Here is a 22,548-nt window from a genome sequence, read left to right as displayed (position 1 = left end):
CTACTTAATTTTCTGAGTACCAACATGGATGCATTTAACAGAGGCTCCCTAGTAATAATAAACTTCATGATATTGAACATCATTTTGAACAGCAGGTGAGTTTTCCAAAGCACTGCTTTGATTTCTCTGTTATTTTTTAAATGTTGTCTAAAGAATCTATATGATTTGGATTGGAGCCCCAAATCAGCCGTTCTTCTGAAGTCTGTAGAGTACAAATCACTCTGCTATCTTTCAAAAGCTTTCTCCCAGCATAAAATAATGGAATGGATTACTAATCGGATTGTGACTTCAGTTTCAAGTCATAGTGTCCTTTGGACATTCAAGGTCTGATTCAAGGCACAGCATACTCAATGCATTTCTAATCTGTCTAATCTATGGAATGGCCCTCATTAACATAGAATCTGAGTGCTTCATCATCTTTAATGTATTTATTTATAATGTATTTTCTGGGAGTCTTGACTTCAGTGGATCAGGCTCATAGTGACCTCTACAGAAGCTAATAACATGGACTAAAAGTCATCCTGTAATTTTTTTGTCCCAAAGTAGTGCCATGCTATATGCCAATATCCAAAACAGCCACATAGGTCAGAATTAGTTTTAGTGTCAATGTTTTCCTGTCTATTAACCTCAATCTGTTTTCTACATGACACCATCCCCAGTGCTTTATTTAATTTTGTTGTGAAAAATCCCACTTTCTCTCATTCTCTCCTCCCTTCTTCCAATATCAAAAAATAAAAGTTTAAAACATGAGGGGGTTTTTTACTCCAAAATGAACATTTCAAAATATTCGCTTTAGAAATATTTTGTTGAAAACTGAAATGAAAATTTCTGAACAAAATGAAAAAAACTTTTTGTTTCTTCCAAAACTTTTCATGGAATATACTTACCTTTTCCCAGCCAAGCTCTACTACAACCACTGCTACAGTCTAGGGACCAAATGGCTAGGCAGCAGTTCTGCAGAAAAGGACCTAGGGGTTACAGTGGATGAGAAGCTGGATATGAGTCGACAGTGTGCCCTTGTTGCCAAGAAGGCTAACGGCATTTTGGACTGTATAAGTAGGGGCACTGCCAACAGATTGAGGGATATGATCATTCCCCTCTATTCGACATTGGTGAGGCCTCATCTGGAGTACTGTGTCCAGTTTTGGGCCCCACACTACAAGGAGGATGTGGAAAAATTGGAAAGAGTCCAGCGGATGGCAACAAAAATGATTAGGGGGCTGGAGCACATGACTTATGAGGAGCGGTTGAGGGAACTGGGATTGTTTAGTCTGCAGAAGAGAAGAATGAGAGGGGATTTGATAGCTGCTTTCAACTACCTGAAAGGGGGTTCCAAAGAGGATGGATCTAGAGAGACTGTTCTCAGTGGTACCAGAAGACAAAACAAGGAGTAATGGTCTCAAGTTGCAGTGGGGGAAGTTTAGGTTGGATATTAGGAACAACTTTTTCACTAGGAGGGTGGTGAAGCACTGGAATGGGTTACCTAGGGAGGTGGTGGAATCTCCTTCCTTAGAGGTTTTTAAGGTCAGGCTTGACAAAGCCCTGGCTGGGATGATTTAGTTGGGAATTGGTCCTGCTTTGAGCAGGGGGTTGGACTAGATGACCTCCTGAGGTCCCTTCCAACCCTGATATTCTATTCTATGATTCTACTAGTTAAAGTTGTAAATCAGGAGTAACTCCACTGTAGTCAATGGTGTTCCATAAGTGTAGAACTAGCTTAAGCTAAATCAGAATGAGGCTCAAATACAGGAGAAGCACCCTTAAATTCTAGCCCACCGGTGGTACCAGACCAAATTCAGCCTAGGTATAAGTGAAATGCCACTCACAACTGCAGTCTGTAAAACCAGGATCCTGACCACTTGCGTGCATTAAATTCTGCAGTAGTAAAGTTGTAACCACACTGATCAAATTCTAGTTTGGCTAATTACATGCTGCCTAACTAAACTCCCTTGACAGTTTCAGCTGGAAAGTTATCTATCACTAAATTGTTGTGCAGTGTTGTTGTATTCTGTTCAGTAGAGATCATGTTCATTCCAGAGGTGGCTGTATTTCAGTGTCAGCTGAGATTACCAATTTATATAGTTTCTATTTTATATACAATAGTGAAAAGGTTAGTTTTACACTGATGTAGTGTGGGGAGTGGGGTTGAAAAGTTGACTTAATAGCTATTCTCCATCTCTGATTTGTGTGAGTTTTTGTTTTCCTTGTCATTTGGCATGGTATCTTGTACCTGTCTCCAAGGAATATGAACTAAGAGTCACCTCCTTGCTCTCTGTCTCACATGTGGCATCATGCTGCTTTTCCACTGGGCCGATTTTGCTTTATTCCTTTGTAAATGTTTTATGATGCACAAAAGTGAAAGAAGAGAAAAATATATTTTGAGAGAGACTATTGAACTTTGTTTTTCAGTTACCTGACAAATTGCTGACTAAGGACAGGATAGGGTGGTGGAAATATAAGAGCTATATGTATTGTACGTTCCTCAACTGTAATGACCAGAAAAAGTGGGTGTTTATTAGTGGTTTTAGCCAACTTGCAATTTATCTTGGTTTTAACCCAAGCAGGCTAAAAACCAAGATAAACAGTCTTTGATGAAATCTAATTGTGACTAAGTCCGTTTTCATGAAGGTTCCTGAGTTCAGTTAGGAACAGGGAAAAAAAAGACCTTGAAAGCATTCCAGTGGAAAAGTCATGTGCCCTATGCTCTTGGTTGAACCAATAGAGTCTAACAGCCCATAGTTTCAGTTGTGACTTACATTAATACCCAACACCATAGGAGTTAAAGTTCTGTTGAAATCACACATTTATACTTGTTTATTCCAATCACGTTAGTCTAGTGAAATCTTCAGGTGAAGAACTAATAGAGAAAATTCTCTTTCCTCACCCCTCTTCCCATTCTCTTCCAAATATGTTTTTAAAAATCTGACTTGAAAATTGCTCCTCGTGACATCAATAGGAGCAGGATTGAGCACCAAATTAATAAATCCTGGTGCACTTGGCAAGTGACTTTATTTCAAGAGTGTCTTTAGGGTATGTCTAAACAACAAAAGTTGTGCATGGGCTAGCCTACCTGAGCTCGCTTGAATCCAGCTAGCACAGGTAACAGCAGTGAAGACCGTGGAGCACGGGCTTCTGACAAGACTAGTGAGCCAAGTACAAAGCCAGGGTCCACTCAGGGCTTGTACGGGCCTGTACTGAAGCCTAGTTGGATTCAAACCAGCTCAGGTAGACTATCTTGTGCAGAGAGGGTCTTGGTATATGATAAAAAGGTCTTGCCTTTGTGAATCTCAGCTGGGAAAAGTGCCAACAATACAGCCCATATGCCAGTTTTTCTACTTTCAAAGAGTCCAGTTGTCATGCTCTCTAGGTCACAGTTCAGAGACACTGCCTTGCCAAACAACACTAGCAGGAAGAAAGTGAATGAGAAAGACATTATAGTTTGGACTCGAGTAAAGATATAGTAACCATGACTCAACGATGTCAAGTATCTTGAGAGATGTGGCATATTGTACACACAGGGACTTTCATATTTTTTAAGGAAAAGACACAAGATTGATTCTCTTTTCACATAGGTTTTCTACTACTGTAAATACATTGTCTTCAGTGGAGTTACTTCTGAATTACACCAGTGTAACTCTGATCAAAATCAGGCTAAGAGACTTTATTATTATTTATGATTATGCTGAGGTAGCACCTGGAGTCTGAAATTAGAGACTGTTTTGGTCACTGTAAACACATTTGTTGCTGAGAATCTACCCTGCTTTATTTTCCAGTCTTCAAAAACAGACTCATCTAACTTCCAGGTAGGGATTCTGGGTTGCTAGTACAACAGGCATTTTCTGTACTACGTACTATAATTCAACTTTCAAAATGGCCTGAAAATTTACCAGCCTGGGCACAAAATCTGCTTATTTGCCCTTTATGTTTTATGCTAATGAAAACATTTAGTTGTATTTTATTTTCCTGCTAAGAGAGTTCCATCCCCTAGGCAAGTGGCTGAGTCATAGTTTGGAAGGCAACAATTATAATTTCCATGAGAGGGCATTCATGTGTTTATATATTATTACGTTACATGAACAGAATTAAATTAGAAACCCATACAAATAATGAAAACAATAGTTGTAATCTTGTCTGTGTTACTAAGGTAGACTTAATAGACTACTCTGACATATTTGAAAATGAGGTATTTTGTCTCATGGCTAGACATGTTTTAACTGAGCTAAGTGATATAACTCTCTACTTACGATGGAAGGTATGAGCATGCATTGGATAGTACCTCTCCATCTTATTCTGTTCAATTTCTGGTCTATCCTGACAAATAATCTCATTTTGAAGTTAATTCAGAGGTGTCAGTGCTACCTCCTTACATGGTACAGTACGACCCATACATTGGTGAGTCATTTTCCTTGGTGTTGGGTTGGTGCCAGTTGGCTTTTTGGATAGGGGAAATTGAAATGTCCACATTCTCAGGCAATGAAATCAGCCCTCAAAGTTTTTAACTAGCTCAGGAGGATTTTTCTCCTAGTATCAGTGGGTGGTTGATACTTTGCATGCTCTAGATCTAACTGAACTAAATACTGTGATGGTATCTTTACAGTCTAGAACATGGAAAACACATACACAAATATGAAACAAATTAAATCAGATGTGTTTTTAGGTGTCATTTTTTCCCTGCAATATACCTGCCAAATTCTGAAGAAGTGGCTAGTTTTCAGAATAGTGCCTTTACAGATGAATGCTACTGACTGGCAGGAACTGCTATTTATGGCAGACATCATACCACTGACTGGTCTGAAGGCTTCTTTGGGAGTAAGAAAGCTTTATGTATACAAAGCTGTTGTTGGGAAACAAGGGACTGGTGTATTACTGTAAAGGATAGATTGTAAAAGGGATGCTTATAAGGGGCCCAATATGGTTTGGATTGCAGCCAAGCTCTTGCGTAACAGGATGCCTCACAAAAGAAAGAACTATATGGTGAAAAAAAGACAGACATTTCTTTTGAGCAGATATGTGCCATTGGGAGGATCACTGACAAATCTTTCTTCACTGTTAATGTGTGTGGATAGTCAAAACGTTTGGCATTTGCACCCCTTCCTAGAATGATATTGATTTTTTGGAGTCATGTCTAGCATATAATAATATAAAAGAGCACACCAACCAATGCAATTCAGGCAGAATACCTCTATTAAAATAGTACTTACTAGTGGAAATAGCCATTTAAGGAACAGGCATAAGAATGCCCCAATTCTAGTGACGCTGAGCTCAAAGGTCAAATCTAGACTTCATTGCTAATCTAGGGGCAATTGCCTTCCAAAGCCATATGGTGTTGTGACCTTCAACTCTTTTAGTGGTGGAGGAGTTCAAGGCTGACCATTTGCAGAGCAAGTCTGAAAACTCATAGGCAATATCAGAGACATCATTACAAGTTTAGGGAAAATTACCTTTCCAATGATATAGGTGATGAATGTCAACTCAGATATAATAGCCTAGCAAAAGTTTGTATTTAACTGTTGCACATTCAGAATCCACAAATTATATCTTAAGGTAAGCTGCATAAAGAATGCTATATACCTTTTGAGTCAGTTCAGGCTCCTTTCTGTTTCCAATTACAAAATGTGATGTTAGGGTCAAGAAACCATCAAAAGCAAGTGTAGAAGGCTGGCCAGTGGCTGTAACATCATGCCGGGGAAATAAAGGAGAAATGACACAAAGGAAAATTATAATACTGTCCCTTTTATGGCCCCAACCTGTTTTTAGCACAATAGACCCAGGCTTCCTTCAGCTTTGGGTCATTGGGAAAAATCTACTGAGAAACCCTGAGGTGTGTCCTTTCAGTATTTCTAAAAAATAGACACAAGAAATCAGTCTTAGGGGCTGTCCATACATTATGTAACATATTAAGGGGGTCCTTAATTTTGCACGTTTGTTTCAGTGTTACAAGGGGATGGGTGGGTCTTGAAAATCAGCAAAATATATGTTACGTACTTTCTAGACAGCCCCTTATTCAAGAACCTACTCAGGCAAAGCGCCATCCTCAGGCAGTGGTGGAGCAGGCTACTCCCCATGTTCTCCTGGCCCATCAGTCAGGCTGGCTCTGGCAGGTTCCTGACTCAGTTCTTCACCTCAGCTAGAAGGAATCTGTATGTAGGAGGAGGAATTACCCCTGCTCCTTACCTTTGGGAGCCCCCAAACCACTTTGTCTTCTGGTTTCAATACCAGCCTTGCTGAGTCCATTTAGAAAGTCTCTCACCCCAATCAGCAGGCAAAGCAGATTCTCCCGGAAGAGGCAGATCCCCTGCCTGGCCTTTCCTTCTTTAAGATGGGGTATATACACCCAAACACAGCAATTAATATAAATAGGGCCTACAAACTTTTCTCTGATGGTAAATTAGCTCTTCCCAGTGTTATCATGCTGAAAACAAAGGAAGCATTCAGCAGGGGTTGTCCAGTGATTGCTGTTCATTCCAGCTTCTCATTCCCTAAACTTTAGAAACATAGACAAACCAGCCATGCTTCTAGGATTTCACTGTACTCAGGAATACAGGCCTCTCCAGCACCTGTTACTAAAGTGATGATGGCTTAAATGAAGAAATAAAACATGCAGCATGACATTTCCAAAGCACTTGTACCAAAGAAAGCCTGGAGGTTATGTGAGGGCAGCCAGTAGAGAACACTGGATGTGCTGCTCATGCCAGACTTCAGTCAATGACTGGGACCTACTGTATTGTATTTAGTTGCAAGCTCTCGGGCTAAATGGTTAGTGATCAAGAGTAACTATAGACAAGAGTCACAGGGTTAGATAGCAAGTATATGCAGTCTCACCACTCTGCCAAATAAATTATATTGAAAGGTAGTAAGTGACCCCTTGATGTTTCCATGGCCAGAGACAAATACAAAACTACCCCACTCTCTGCACTTTCTACTGAAATAATTTAGATAGTGGAGTGGGTTAATTCACCTGCTATTCACCTCTTGAGACCTCTGCCCTTTAAATTAGAGCTGAATGGAGTGTGGAATGTGTGAGTTGACCAGGTACGTTCCCTTATTTTTCCTTCTTGGTAATTGTGTGTAAACCTCACCTGTTGCACTTTGATGTGGCTGCCCGTCCCAGGCCACATAAAGTGTGGAGGACTGAGTACAAAGCTAATCACCTCGCTGTATAAAAAAAAAAAAATTACTCTTGGGTTATAGAAATGGAACCAGGCTATCATATCAGTAAAAATGGCTGCAGACTCCTCATGCTGCAAGAAGGCTCCTGGTGAAAGCCAGTCTCTGGAAGCCTGGACACTGAAAACTCTGATGTTGACAGCAAGAAAACACTTCAAAGTTAATTTGTCCGGGCAACACCATGCTAGCCTATGGAAACCTCAAGAAGGAAGTGACATCAAGGATAGGAAAGGCATCTACAGCATTTGCTAAATTCAACAATGTATGGAAATCAAAGGTATACAGCACCAGAACACAACTGAGAATTTTCAACTCAAATGTAATTTCAGTGCTAACATGGGGCTGTGAGATCTGGAGATCTGCCAAAACGATAGACAGAAAACTAGATGCCTTCAAAAATAAGATGCTTACAAAAGATCCTGGGCGTTGAATGGAAAGACTTCATCACCAACACAGACATCAGAGAAATCACCCACCAGCAGTGTATAGAATCAGAAAGAAGCTCTGGACGTATTTGGGGCTGGTAACCTGGATGCCAATACACAATCTCCCATATGAAGTCATCCATGGAAACCAAGTAGTGTGAGTAAACGAGAGTGCCCAAGAAAAACCTTGAGAAGAACCCTTAGTCGGGATGGCAGAACAACTGGTCTCCACTCCATAGAGCAGATGGGAGCAGCAGCAAATGACAGCGGGGAATGGAAGAGACTAGTTTCTGCCCTGTGCACCAACACTGGCATGGGAAGATGGTAATGTAATGTAACATTACTGTGTGTAGGGCAGGTTCTGTGTTCTGGAGCCTGCAAAACTATAATGCCTCCAAGCTTTGTCTCACTAGCATTTAGTAGCAACCCATAACTGCAAGGAGCCCTCACTTAATCCAGTTATAGCCCAACCAGAGAGAGATGATGCATTCGTCAGTGGAGCCATGGCACAGTACATACCAATGTGCATGTGATATTTGATTCTATATTTTCTGCCTGCCTATCAGTTCTGGGGGATATGTATGGAATCATACTCAACTGTTGCAGAAGAAGACAGAGTAAATCCACTATCTTTCTGTGCTACTGTACATTGTCCAAGGTATAGCCTAGAGAAGCAGATTAATAACATGGACGAGTCTCCAAATTTATCACTAACATTTGCCTCTAGCAGAGCCTTTTAGGCATTTTTCTATCAAGTTCATCTGGCTTGGCTCTCTGACTGGAAAACTGGCATCAACCTAAGAAAAAAATGAGGTGCACAATGATGGCTTCCATTAAGCAAGGTTTGTGTGCCTGTGAGTATGCCTTGGACAATGAACAGTAGCATGGAAGGATAGTGTATTTACTCTGTCTTCTTACACAACGATTGAGTATGATTCCACACATCCCCCCCAGAACTGATAGGCTGGCAGCAAATTCTTTTCTTAGTTATAGTGATGTAAATCCATTATCCAGACTAACTCTATTCACTGTAATGGTGTTACTCCAGATTTACACCAGTGCGCATGAGAGCAGAATTTGGCCCTCACGATACACTGGCCGTAAACAATTTCTCCACTCCCGATATTTTGTCATGAAAACAAAAAGCAAAAGTCTGTGTGGGTGCACAATTTGCAAGATGCCGGCAGAAAACTTGCTGCTCAGATGCTATACCATGGTGCTTCAAAGGAGCAGAACAGATGGGGCTGCAACCTGGGGTGGGACTAGGGGGCATTCGCTGAGGCACTGCAAAGAAGCAGGAAAAACTCATGTGGTAATATGCCCCCTGAAACCTATTCGTTACCCTGCTTCTGGCCCCACGTCGGAAAGGGTTAATCTGAGTTTCAGTAAATGCTAGTAGCCTTTGGTAGCTGGTGAGATCATATTTTACAGAAATCAACCGCCAAGGAAAATCCTTTCAATATGCTGGGAATCCGAGAGATCAGTGAGCACAGTATTTATAGTGCTCTCCTATTTACTATCAAGCTTTCAGTTAATTAAGACATTAGATGCATCTAAACAATTACATCATGGTATACAAAGCACATCCTGTCTATGAGACACTGTCTCTAAATTATATGCTACCATGTTATAGTTTCTCTGTGTTACTGAATCGCCAACCTGTGGTAGAACTTGTTGGTAGAATGATGAAGTATGAGTGACAGAAGGAATCTACTATGTCACTGGAGGCAAAAAAAAAAAAAAATAAAGAATTAAAAAATGCATCAGTTTATTGCAAGCTAGTGCTAACAGAGAGGTTGGGAGTACAGATTCTAGCAACAAATCCTGCAATAAATGTTTTCAAGCCCAGCTCTGATTCATCTTCCAGTTAAAATCCTGAACTCCAGCCAAAATCAGACTGGGATCAAACTCTACAATTGTTGTCCCATCTCTAATAAACTGGGGCCTGATCCAAATCCCATTGATGTCACTTGAAAGAATCCCATTGACTTCAATTGACTTTGGCTTAGGTCCCTGGTGAAAAGCCTGGCATATATAATGGGTGATAACGGAGGAAGGGGTTTAGCGGTAGAATTGTTGTCAGTGGAATTTGAGTTTACATTTTCACCAGAGGATAAGGTCAAATATTTAGCAGTCTGCCAGCATTTTGATGAGAGTACTCTATTGTATGATGCTGGGTAGAATTAACCCAATAGCATTTTGAAAACAAATAAAGGCCTATCATCAGTGCAAAATATAACTCAACCCCTGGCATCACCATCTTTTTTTGTTTGTTTTATATGTGTATATTTGTGCATAGTTTGGAAAGTAACCATAGTGTCTTCTAGCAGGAGTCAGACAGGTCAGTCTCTGGGAATTCAAGATAAAGCTGCATGCCTTGAAAAAAAAGCTAGGTCTAAAGACCGGGCTTGAGATAAACAGCAATCTGGAAGATAATAGATTTGCCTGACATTGTTGTGTCCAGTAAATCATAACAAAACTTCAGAATACTGGAAAGAGGCCAGGAATCAATGACTTACTTTATTGTTTCATTATCACATTTTCGGAAGGTAAAACGAAGAGTGCTGTTTACTTTAATTAATATTACCTAATTCTTAACTCCTTGTTGCCCAAAATTATCTTTCTTCAAAGGATAACAGCTTTGCTTTTCAACATTAAGGATAACAAAAATGACACCTCAGCTAGGTAGGAGGAATGTGAAGTATGGAAGAAGCAAAATGTCATCAGAGACTCCATATTGCACCTGCTAAATAGGGCTGTGTTCTTTTCCTAATCCTGTTTCATTCTTTCCATAGAGAGGTTATGTCATAGGAGGCTTTTCCCCTTATTAAAGAAAAACATAAATAACAGCAGAGAGCAAGAAGCCAGATATTTTCTCAGCCACATTTGAGAATATTTCCTTTCATAGGGATATATTTTCAAAAATCTTTCTCTAACTTCCACCCAAGAAGGGTGTGTGTATAAAACCTGTAGTTACATATCTAAAGGGTATTTACATATCTAAACACATGCAGCCGAATAAAATAATTGGGGACTACCTGTGGTGTAAGTTACTGCTCAATGGGTATGTCTACAGTGAAATTAAAAACCCATGGCTGGCCCGTGCCAGCTGACTCGGGCTCATGGAACTTGGGCTAAGGGGCTGTTTAACTGTGGTGTAGACGTTCGGGCTTGGGCTGGCACCCAGGCTCTCGGACCCTGCAAGGTGGGAGGGTCCTGGAGTTCAGGCTGCAGCCCAAGCCTGAATGTCTACACTGCAATTAAATAGCCTCTGAGGGCAGATCTACACTACCGCTTAAGTCGATCTAACTTGCATCTCTCAGGGGTGTGAAAAGACACCCCGCTGAGCGACGCAAGTTACAGCGACCTAAGCGCTGCCCACACCGGTGCTATAGAGCATCTTCACCAGACATAGCGCTTCTGGTGTAGACCTGCCCTTATCCCGAGCTCTGCGAGCCCAAGTCAGCTGGCATGGGCCAGTCATGGGTGTGGATATACCCTGTGTCTCTTAGGCACTTCTGAAAATGTTACCTTACATGATTAAATATATATACTATGCAGCTAGAAAAGGAGAACGGAGTTGTTTTCTTGGGCCCTTTTCATAATGAGAAAAGGAAGAGTGACTAATTCTCACTGAGTGCCAATATGAATGTGTTGAATTTTGTATTTAAACTCCCAATGAATGTACTGTAAATATTTGCTTGGAATTACCTCTGAGAAGCATGTAGACAAAATGGCCTACAAACCACTTTGTTTTGGTTCTGATAATTGTTTTGAAACTAGGAATCAGCTTTGAGAAAGAGAAACTGGAGGGATCAGGATACATTATGTAGATCTCCATATGGTCCAATTCAAGTGGTGTATAAGTTAGACTCCTTTACACTGAGACTCCCTCAGACCTACTTACAACCACTCTTCTCATGTGTAAGACTCTAATTGGCATAATATGGCCTGAGAGACAAACACCCTAGACAGTGATTCAGGATATCCAAGTTCTAGTCCTGGCTTTTCCAACGGTGACCTTAGCCAAATCATTTCACCACGCTGTGTCTCAGTTTCCCTATCCATAAAATGGGGCTAATGCTACTAACCTACCTTTGCAGCTCTTAGCACTCTTTTAGTGAAGAGTGCTAAATAAGATCTAGGTGTTATTATTAACTTAAAGCCTAAGGACCTAGAATAAAGTGTAAGTTGAAGTAGTTTCTACCCTAATTGAACTTACACCTTCTCCAGCTCCTTGTGCTGTAAATCCCAGCAGTGCAGAGTCCTCCACACTGAGCAGAATGGTTGTTGAAAGTGAAAGGTGTTGGAATTTCACATATCATCTGAATTTGGTCTTGAGTCTAAGCTTGTATAACATATTCAGCATAGGGAGTGGAGGAAAGTGTAAATTATACCAAACTCCTTCTAGACTTGCTTAGCTTCTGAATGTGGCCCAGGAAGTATAATTTACACCAGCTTTCACATCACCTCTGACTCTAGCTCATTAAAACTCAGAACTTATATTAAACACAGTTAAAAGTACCTTTATGAAGTGCTTCAGTTGAAGAAAAACATATAAGATTGTCTACAATGTTAGGCCAAAAATTAGAAGCAAACAGTATATCTAAAGAAAATACAGACACAATGTGCATCAGGTCTTTCACTGGATTCTAAAGCCATGATAATGAGTAGATGGGAATGAACTAGGTGGATAAAGATTAGGTATCTCTGAAGAATTTGCTAAGCAACTTGGATAAAAAAGAACCAACCTAAAACTTTAGTGCCAGTTCAGACCAAACTGTCTGAATCTTAGAAAAGTTCAGTTGCCATTTTTCCTCGCATTTTTCTTTGCATTTTTAAGCACGTCTGTATTTTCTGTTTTCGACATGAAGAAAACAACAAAATATCATGAGAAAAGTTATTACTACAGTATTTCCATCCCAACAACAATTGGGTTGTTTAGAAAATCTCACAAGAAAGCCTGTGTTCTTAGGAGATTCCCAGCCTGAAGTCTAACAAATTATTAAATCATACTTATTATTATTAAAATAAAATATATTTATTTGTGTCAGGCTAATTAGGCTGGAAAAAATGAAATTGTGTGTCCGCCAACAAAAATTTCCAGTTGAAGTGACATGGCCCATTGGAGGTAGTGAGAACTATCCCAATGGATAGTTTTATTAATTCTTAAGAGCGCGACCCCTTTTCAAGATGATTGTGTTTATGGAAACAATTAATCAGGGAAGAATTGACTTTAAATAAGCACCAGGCAGCTCAGACAATATTTGAGGCTACTTGGGTATCTAAGAGTTTGTATGTTGAACAGTCCAAAATTTCCCATTGAAAATATTTGCCTCATGTTTTACAATGGTGCCAGCAAAGTTAATAAGTGAAGCTGTCTTCCAAGGCCATCTAATTTCATGGATCATGAGACCCAGTGCTAGGATTTAACACTGCACAGAGTCATTTTTATAGCACTGTTAAACATTTCCTCACATAAGGCTTAACTTAGTAATAGTAGAGTGTCACTAACACGAATGGTTTATTAGTGTTCCATTTAAATAACAGTTAATAAATCATATTTACCATGCAGTAGTGATATAATTGGGGGATAAATATTTAAACCCTGTTTAACTTGGATTACAAGGTTTTAGAGTGATACGTAATATGGATAGTGCTATTAACACAACCCCTCACCGCCCAAGAAACCACTTTAATACTCTGGGCCAGTAGTCCCATTTTTTTTAAGAACCTTCCTTGAAATGGATTAGTAGATTTTTCTCCCAACTCCCACAACATGTCCCCTTGTGCTGTGCTAAAGGGTGCAACTGGGGGGAATTGAGAGGATACTCATCCCAGCTCTGCCCACAAAGTAAGCTCCACGCATCTGAATCACCAAAATGAGATGTCACTCATAGTAGATTGTGCTGATCTAGAACCTTCCTTTCTTACCTGAGAAATAAAATAGTTAAAAATACTGACATTTAAATTCTCATCACTGGGCATCTGAGTTATCCCCTCTCTGAGATGAATGGGGAAGTTCATGCTTATCACAGTTATTATCCAACGTCTCTGCAGAGTCTTCTCTGCATCTGTTACACTCAGGCTTGGTCTACACTTAAAAGTTAGGCTGAAAAAACACACCCTTGGCTGACGTAGCTATGCCAACGTAACCCCAGTATAGACGCAGCTATGTTGACAAAAGATTGCTTCCATCCACATAGCTAACTTCATTCAGGGAAGGGTGTTCCTACACCGACAGAAAAAACCCTTCCATTGATGTAGGCTGCAATCTACACTACAGGGTTATGCTGGCATAGCTATGCTGACATAACCATGCTGGTATAGTCTCCATAATGTAGATACAGTGTTAGTTCATATTTTTGATATTTTCTCCAAAGCATAACAGCTACAAACTTACTATTAAAAAAAATAAAGCTGAGATTCCGCAGAACAAGATGGCAGCTTGAGACAGGTGCTGGTATGCAATATTGCCACGCACTGGGCCAATCCATGCCCTGACAGTGCTCCAGCATTGTTAGCCTGTCGTTGTCCTTCTTTTTCTCTTGCTCCTTCCTTGCCTTTTATTTCTGTGTTCTCTTGATTTTCTTTCTTGTCTAGCTTTGCTCCTCTTTCCCGGATAGATTCTCCTACCATGGTCCTCCATCCTTAGTGGGACCCCTTGTCTTTTCCCCACTCATCAAAAGATATAACCTTCTGGTTTGGTGGTGGGAGCAACCACTTGTGGCGCTAGGGGGCAGGGGCAGTCATGTCTATGGTAGTGAATGCCTTAGGAAAAATAGAAGCTTTAAGTGGTGGGTGAGCCGGTCCCATGGCTGGCTATATTAGGGGCCAGGAGAGACTACTTTCAAGAAGCCACCTTCCTTTGTACTTAGAATGGTTGGAGCATATTTGCAGCAGGAACTTGTTTGCAAATAATAGGTCATGGGTTTTTTTCCCTGTTTCTGCTGCCCTCTCCTCTGTGTCTTCTGCATGCCAACCCCTAGAACTAATCTGGCTACCTCTAGGCCTTACCTCACCAGACTGGGAAACATGGGGAACATATGGTACAAATCTTCTTTGGATACCAGAAGTTATAAACTATAGACAGACTGAGAGGGTCAAATCAAGATGTGAGGTGATGGTGCTAGGGCATGTGATTTGGGTTCATGGCCCAATCAGAGCTGAGGTTCAAATTCAGTGACAGAAAAATTTAATTAGCTGTCTTGTAAGATTTTAGCCCAAAGAGGTGAAAATCTTTAGATTAGCGGATCTCATGAGATAATCTGCTGTCACAAGATTCCTGCACAAGTTGAAGCCTACCACTTGGGCCAGCATCTCATACGAATGCCTGTTCTTCTGAGATTTCAACTGCAGCTGACCTGGCACGGAGAACTGGAAAATGGGGACTTTCAGGGTTGAGATTCAAGTTAGAATTAGAATTATTAGAGTAGATTCAGATCTGTAGATTGACATTTGAACCTGCTGAAATTCAAAAGTGTTTGGATTGAGAGGTTCTAGTTTGGGCACATTGAGTTCATCAAAATGTACTCTCTAGGGACCCTTACAATTATTCAATTGTTTATAATACACAGAAACGATCAGCAGCATGACACCATGTTTTACTGCGATGTGGTGAGGTAGCATTGGCCTCTACTGATCTTCCAGACACTCAATTGAAAATGGACAGTTCAGGAACAGTGAACACTAAGAAATGAATTCTGCCAAGACCCATAAGTATGCCTGAACCTTGAGTTCTCTTCTGCGTGCTTGGCTCACCAGACTCAAGAGAGACTTTTCCACTTTCAGCCTGCATATCTCTCCTTCATGCAAATGATTTAAAATGAAATTTTGCCTGTGAAGTGCTGAGAATGATTCAGATTAATTGCCTTTACTATGATGGAAAATTAGGAAATAAAAAATGACAGTTATTTCATTTAGAAAATCAGCTACTTAATCTGCAGATGCAATAACTACTGTTGGTTAAAAAGAATTAATATGGCATTATAGTACAGGGAGCAGTTGTGACTTATGATATCAATGAGAGGCAGGTTAGAGTCTGCTGAAGTAGTCCCTGTCATGATCACTGTGCTGAAGTAAAGCAGTCTCTAGTATGCCTTAAAATCTGATTGGGGCAAAATTCTCCTCTCTGATCCATGTGTCAGATCACAACCATATGTCCATGTCTCCCATTGCCTGCAAGAGAGATCCATGCATTCAGGAAAAGCAAAATATTGGAATCAAGATCTGCTATACGGAGAGGAGATTTTTATTCCAAGGTAGTTTTTTTTAAATGCAAACTTTTCTGCTGGTATAAATGGGCTAAAGTCCATTGAAGTCAGTAGAACTGCACCCATTTACACCAACTGAAAATTTAGCCCCCTTTAAAAATATTAAAAAGTAATACAATATAACTGCTTATTTTGTACAGTATCTTTCATATAAACTCTATCCCAGAATACTTTAAGGAGTTAATTTCTCCCTCTGCTGTCATTTAAGGGACATTTGGAAAGAAAAGTGACATTTTCAGATGAGATTTGAGATAAGTTGGCAAGTCAGTGAGGCAGTGAGTGCGATACTGAATCTGTTCCGGATTATAGATTTTGAAGAGAAGGCACTCACACCACTAAACAAATAGTTGCATGAAGGACTGGAGAGGAGGCAGGTTCTAGCTAGACTATCAGAATGAGCTGTAAGGGGAGTAGGTCTGTACGATCCCCAACATCAAGGGTCTGACTTAACCCTACAATAATACATATGGGTGGGACTTTCAAAAGTGCCCTAGGCAGTTAAGTGCCCAACTCCTATTGAAACTTGATGGGACTTGTGCTCCTAAATCCCTTGGTCACTTTGGAAGATCTCTCCCAAAATTCAGAATGAAGGCTAAAACTTCGTGTTCACTCTGCCTTTCATGTCAAGGTAGTGTGAGACTCTCCAGATCAGGGTGAGTTAGCAATGGCTTGGCTTCCCTTGAGTTCCCTTGTTGTTTTCATTGGTGTAAGTCACTGCAACACAGTTTTTGGTGTGTGAGTGCTTGTTGGAGACAGGGCATTCCCTGGCAGACATTCTTCTTAGTGCCTGTGCTATGCTGGAGTTGAGAATCAATTAGTCTCTGAGTCTCTCCTGAATTACAATTATATTTAGTGAACAATCTGCATGCACTTTTGTCAACCTTTCCCCCACTTCCTCTTCTCTTATGTGTTCTTGCCAATTAAGGGCCTCTAGAAGTTCTCTTGCAGCCTATCTGTGATGTGGATACAGGTGGGGAGGAAAGAGCTGGTGGGGAAGCGAAGGGGGTGGTTTAGGGAGTTTGTATTACAGCTAATTTTTTACCATTTGCTTAATCTATTGCTCGGGGTCATTTGTCAAACTGTTACTGCTGTTCCTGCCCCTCCCCCTCTCCCCCTTCATGGTGATGAACAGCCGGGGGGGGGAGGGGAACCGTCACTTTTCAAAGGATCAGGAAAGAGGAAGAGTTGATGATAATGGCCAAAAGAGGTGAGGGCATTTTGCATGGATCAGTTCACAGGACACAAAAGCTTTTTGCCCGCACTGCACCCAGGAAATTAGTCTAATCGGTACCAGTTTGCAATGGGAGAGTGAAAACAATCACCCTAGAATGACTCATGTGACTTAGTGATGGCATGACTGGGTCTTTGCTGTTTCCTCTCTGGGGTAAGATGTGCATATTATCTAAGCAGCATGACAATTGTGTCCAAAAGACTTTGTTTGATTATAGTTGAAGTCAATGGGGATTTTGCTCCATTAAGGAATGCAGAATTTGCCACTGCATCTACAAGACTGACCATAAGTCTCAACCTGCTAAGACCCAAATATGGGACACAGAGTCTGACAAGGGCCCAAACTAGAGGACTAACTAGAAAAATTATTCATGGAGGAAACTTCAAATGTAGTAAGACTCATTCCATTGGGGTAGAGAACTCTTTCTATCAGATCAGTTTCATGATTCTTTGCTTCTGATGTAAATCATTTTCATCAATAAAAGCAAGTTTGTGTGGCACATAGGTAACTTCGGGTCTGAAATGAGTAACATGTTGAAATAAGGGAGGGACATTTGAAATCCCATGGGCCAAGTTCTGCTCTCAGTTAGTTGCATTATACTAGACTAACTCCGCTGAAGTCAGTGGGTTACTTCAGAATTTACATGGTTATGAGAGTGGAATTTGGCTCCGTATTGTTTGTATATCACAGGCAATTGTATAGGATCAAAAATGGTTCACATGTGCAAGAAAAATCAAGTTAGAAAAAAAAGACCAGTTTGGCCATATGAATATATGGCGTCTGACAAAAGAGGTGCTTTCTAGAAAAGGGATACTTGTGTAAATGGTCCAGTTAAAGAAGACACAGTCAATCCCTGTATCCACTTCAGAGCTCCCATGTGGGTTTATGAACCCTCGTAAAGATGCTAAGTTAGGTATTTAGTTATTATTTAGTTTAATAATTAATACTAGTTTAATTATTTAAAGATTAGTTAGTTAACCACTGAAATGGATATTTCTGGTCCAATGTGGCTGTTTTTACAGATGCCATATCTTTACATCACCAAACTATTTGTATAATGTGGACATTTTTTAATAGGAAATGTGATGAGTGATGGACCTTTTTTTCCCATTAGAAAATGGGTAGGTGCTAATTAATTTATAATCTGATGGGAGGAAATGAGTTGAACCTGTGCAATAAAAGGCACAGACAGGGCTTGATCCTGCAAAAGTGCTCAGAGCCTGCTGACAGCTGCTGGACACCTTCAGCGCCCAGTGACTCCTCTAGTAGACCAGGCCACTCAGTCAGCATCTTCTTGTAGATGTTCAACCTTTTGCAAGAACTGAAGTCTTTAGTTAGCCGCGTGGAAGTATTGTTATCTCTACAAAATGGGCCTTCACAGAGCTCCATGGATGCCACAGAAATGCATTGAAATGGAATGGAAGAAAAAAGGTAACTAAAAATCAAATTCTCATGTTAAATCAATTGTGTTCCCCAGTTCACAACAAGGTTTCCATCCAGACAAAACGATGTAGGCAAACGTGGAGGAGATACCATGGAATCACCTGAGGGATACCAGGTTAGTGAGGGATGTTGTGTTCAAAACCAGTTAGGGGAGTGTCACTGGTGATAATAGATGTGTCTGTCTTACAGCAGGCTTAGCATTTATCACTCCTGGTATCTGTGGTAACCAGGCACTTACAGCTTTGGGACAGGGACTATTTTTTTGATCTGTGTTGTACAGAACCTAGCATATTGGAGTCCTGATCCGTGACTGGGGTTCCAAGGAGTGACCACAATACAAATAATAAATAATAAACACAATAACATAGTATCTTCCTAGACTGAGACCAGGAGATACGGTCATGCCGCAGTAGGTAAATGCTGAGGCCAACATTTTTAAATGTGGATGCCTAAAGTTTGGCATCTACACCCATAACAAGGTAACTAAATAAAAATGTCTTGATTTTCCTAGAGGTGCTGAGTAGAACTGAGTGGGGGGGCACCAAAACTGTTTGCCAGTTTGGGTTGAATTTGGCAAATAGTTTTGCCTGAAAAAAATAACTGGAAAAAAATTCATCCTTTTATTCATCCTTTCTTCCTTCCTTGTTCCCCATAGTTAATTGACAGGATCAACAAAATGGACTCATCCAATTTGCTTCTTTCTCTTTACTGACTTAAACTCCTTCAAGCAGCATTTATCCTTTGGGTTAATGTAGTGTTGTATTGGGCACTCATGGAAATGACCATATTTATTTATTTAGACTTATTTTTAAGGCACCCATCGAAAGGGTCTGAGCACTAATGCTGGGCCTTAATCCATCAATCCTCTGCTTCTTCAATTACACAAGTAAAAATGTAAAAATTCCTTAATTTATTACTGAGTTATTAGGTTTTCTTTCAAGCGGTTCCTTCTTCTCTAATTTCATGGAATGTAGCAAAAATTTGTGGCATTTCAGCAAAACATGTCAAACGATGGCAAGTCAAAGAAACTGGTTTAAAAAATAGATGAAAGGTTTTGCACTGAAGCTTTGACATATTTGGTTCAATTTGTAACATTTTGCAAATGTCCTCCTTTTTTTTTTTTTTTTTCTTTCTTCATCTGCCTGATACTTTTGTGGATTAAACAATTCTATTCGTGGCCAGGGATCTCCATATAAAGTTTTCTCTGCAGAAATCCTCATTCTCTTCTCCACAGGTTTTCTTAGGAGAAAATTTCTCCCTTCTCTATATTTTGGTCATGTTTTTCATAGATTTCAATGTCAAAAGGGACCACTGTGATCGTTTAATATGACACCCTTTCATTTATAATACAGGTCATAGGGCTTCCCTGTATTAATTCCTGCTTCAAGTTCAATAGCTGTGGTTGTAATAGAGCAGATCTTTTAGAAAAACTCCAAGCTTGATTTTAAAAGTGCCAGTGATGGAAAATCCACCAAAAGCCTTGGCAAATTGTTCCAATGAGTAATTAACCTCACTTAAAAAATGATACCATATTTCCAGTCTGAATTTGTCTAGTTTCAACTTCCAGCCATTGGATCTTGTTATACCTTTGTCTGCTAAATGGAAAAGCCCTCCATTATGAAATTTCTGTTCCCCATGTAGTTACTTAGACTGTGATTAAATCATCTCTTAACCTCTTTGTTAAACTTTGAGTTTGACCCTCTTGATTCAGGGCGTGTGGGTGTTTGAAGTGATATACTCGTAGTGAACTCTGACTTGCAAACTAAAATAATAATATTAATAACACTGCTCTACAGCCAAAATGCTTCTGAAATAAATGTAGTCAAACTTTACTAATTCTGTGTCACTGAGAACGAAAATGATGCTTAAAATTGTTGATTGGCTCTAGTTTTCAAGATATGCTATGGGTCAGTATATATGACCCTTGACTTGGGAATGGCAGAGGATAAGTGAGTTATAAAGGGAAGGGATCTCAATTTAAACCAGAAATGACTAAAATACATCTTTGACTGGATCTATGAATAAATCTATGACTGGGTTTGGACAGTACTTGCTTTTTAGGCAAAACAATGAATGATGCAATCTGAAGCTGGTATTGCGTCATACATGATATGAATTGCATCATGTTATTCCTAGAAGTCATGGATGATGCAATCATAACAAAGCTTACATCACTCTGCTGAACAAATTGCCCTATATCAGCTCTAGAAATCATACAGTGTCGTGCTCTCTTATTTGTCAGTGTTTGATTTTGCAAAGGGACACATTTCTGTTTAGCCAAAGTGAGTAGAGATGCCTCGTACTTGTGTGAACAGTGCAGATAACTTCTGCTATGTTTGTGGTGAAGTGACTTTTGCATCACAAAAGCGCAGTATAACCACTATGGTTAAGAAAGCCTATCACCTTTATTTTGGCTGCAAAATTGGAGATCAGGACAAGAGGTGGGCCCCACACATATGCTGCAACACTTGTGCAACAAATCTTCACCAGTGGTTGAACAGGAAAAGGAAATCTATGCCTTTTGTAGTGCCAATGATTTGGAGAGAGCCAACAGATAATACCAGCAATTGTTACTTCTGCATGGTGCCTCCAGTTGGGAAAGGTGTGTCAAAGAAGAAAAAGTGGACTGTGCATCATCCAAACATTCCATCAGCTATAAGCCCAGTACCCCACGGAGAAGGACTGCCGGTTCCTGATGCACCAGAATCATTCTCACTTGAGTCAGACGAGAAAGAGGAAGAGGATGAAACTTCTGGTCCTGAACCATCAATGTCACAGGACCCACATTTTCTCCCATCCTCCTCCTCTGAACCACACCTCATAACAGAAGGTGAACTGAATGACCTTGTCAGGGATTTGGAACTACCCAAGAATAAGGCAGAGCTGTTGGGCTCCAGACTACAGCCGTGGAATCTCCTGGCAGGTGATGTTAGGGTTTCCATGTTCCGTGACCGTCAAAAGGATCTTGTCCCATTCTTCTTCATGGAAGGCGATCTTGTAGCCTGCAACAACATCGATGGTGTGATGGCAGCCCTCAACATCGTTCACGATCCAGATGAGTGGAGACTGTTCATTGATTCATCGAAGACGAGTCTTAAAGCTGTTTTACTGCATAATGGCAATGTTTTGCCATCAATTCTAGTTGGTCATGCAGTCCATATGAAGGAAACCTATGACAACATGAAACAACTTTGGAGGTGCATAAACTATGACCAACATCAGTGGCAGCTTTGTGGTGATTTGAAGGTTGTTGCTCTGTTGCTTGGTCTGCAGACTGGATACACAAAGTACTGCTGTTTTCTCTGTGAATGGGATAGTCGTGCAAGAGATTCCCACTACATCAAGAAAGATTGGCCACTCCGACAGTCATTGGAGCCTGGGAGGAAAAGTGTTCAGCATCCACCACTTGTTGAATCAAGGAAGATTTTGTTACCACCCTTACACATCAAGCTGGGTCTGATGAAGAACTTTGTCAAGGCCATTGACAAAACACAAGCAGCTTTCAAGTACCTCCGTGGAAAATTTCCAAGGTTAAGTGAAGCTAAGATAAAGGAAGGTGTCTTTGTTGGTCCTCAGATTCGTGAACTTCTTCGAGATGATGCATTTGACCATGCACTGCGTGGCAAGGAAAAGACGGCATGGAAAGCCTTCCAGTTAGTGGCAATAAATTTTCTCGGAAACAACAAGGCAGAAACTACAGGTTGTTGGTGGAAAACCTCCTCAAGGCATACAAAAGCCTTGGTTGCAACATGTCACTAAAGATACATTTTTTGCACTCTCATCTAGATTTTTTTTCCACCAAACTGCGGAGCAGTGAGCGACAAGCACGGCGAGCGATTTCACCAGGACATTGCAACAATGGAGAAACGCTATCAGGGCAAATGGAGCCCATCAATGCTTGCAGACTATTGCTGGACAGTGGCAAGAGATGCTCCATTTAATGAATACAAGAGACAAGCCAAGAAGCGCCAAGTAGACACTGAATAGGACTAAACTATGTACATAATAG

The sequence above is a fragment of the Terrapene carolina genome, unplaced genomic scaffold (assembly GCF_002925995.2).
Source record: "Terrapene carolina triunguis isolate 2854851 unplaced genomic scaffold, T_m_triunguis-2.0 Scaffold85, whole genome shotgun sequence".
In the NCBI taxonomy this organism is placed as follows: Eukaryota; Metazoa; Chordata; order Testudines; family Emydidae; genus Terrapene; species Terrapene triunguis.
This window is presented reverse-complemented; position numbering follows the sequence as displayed.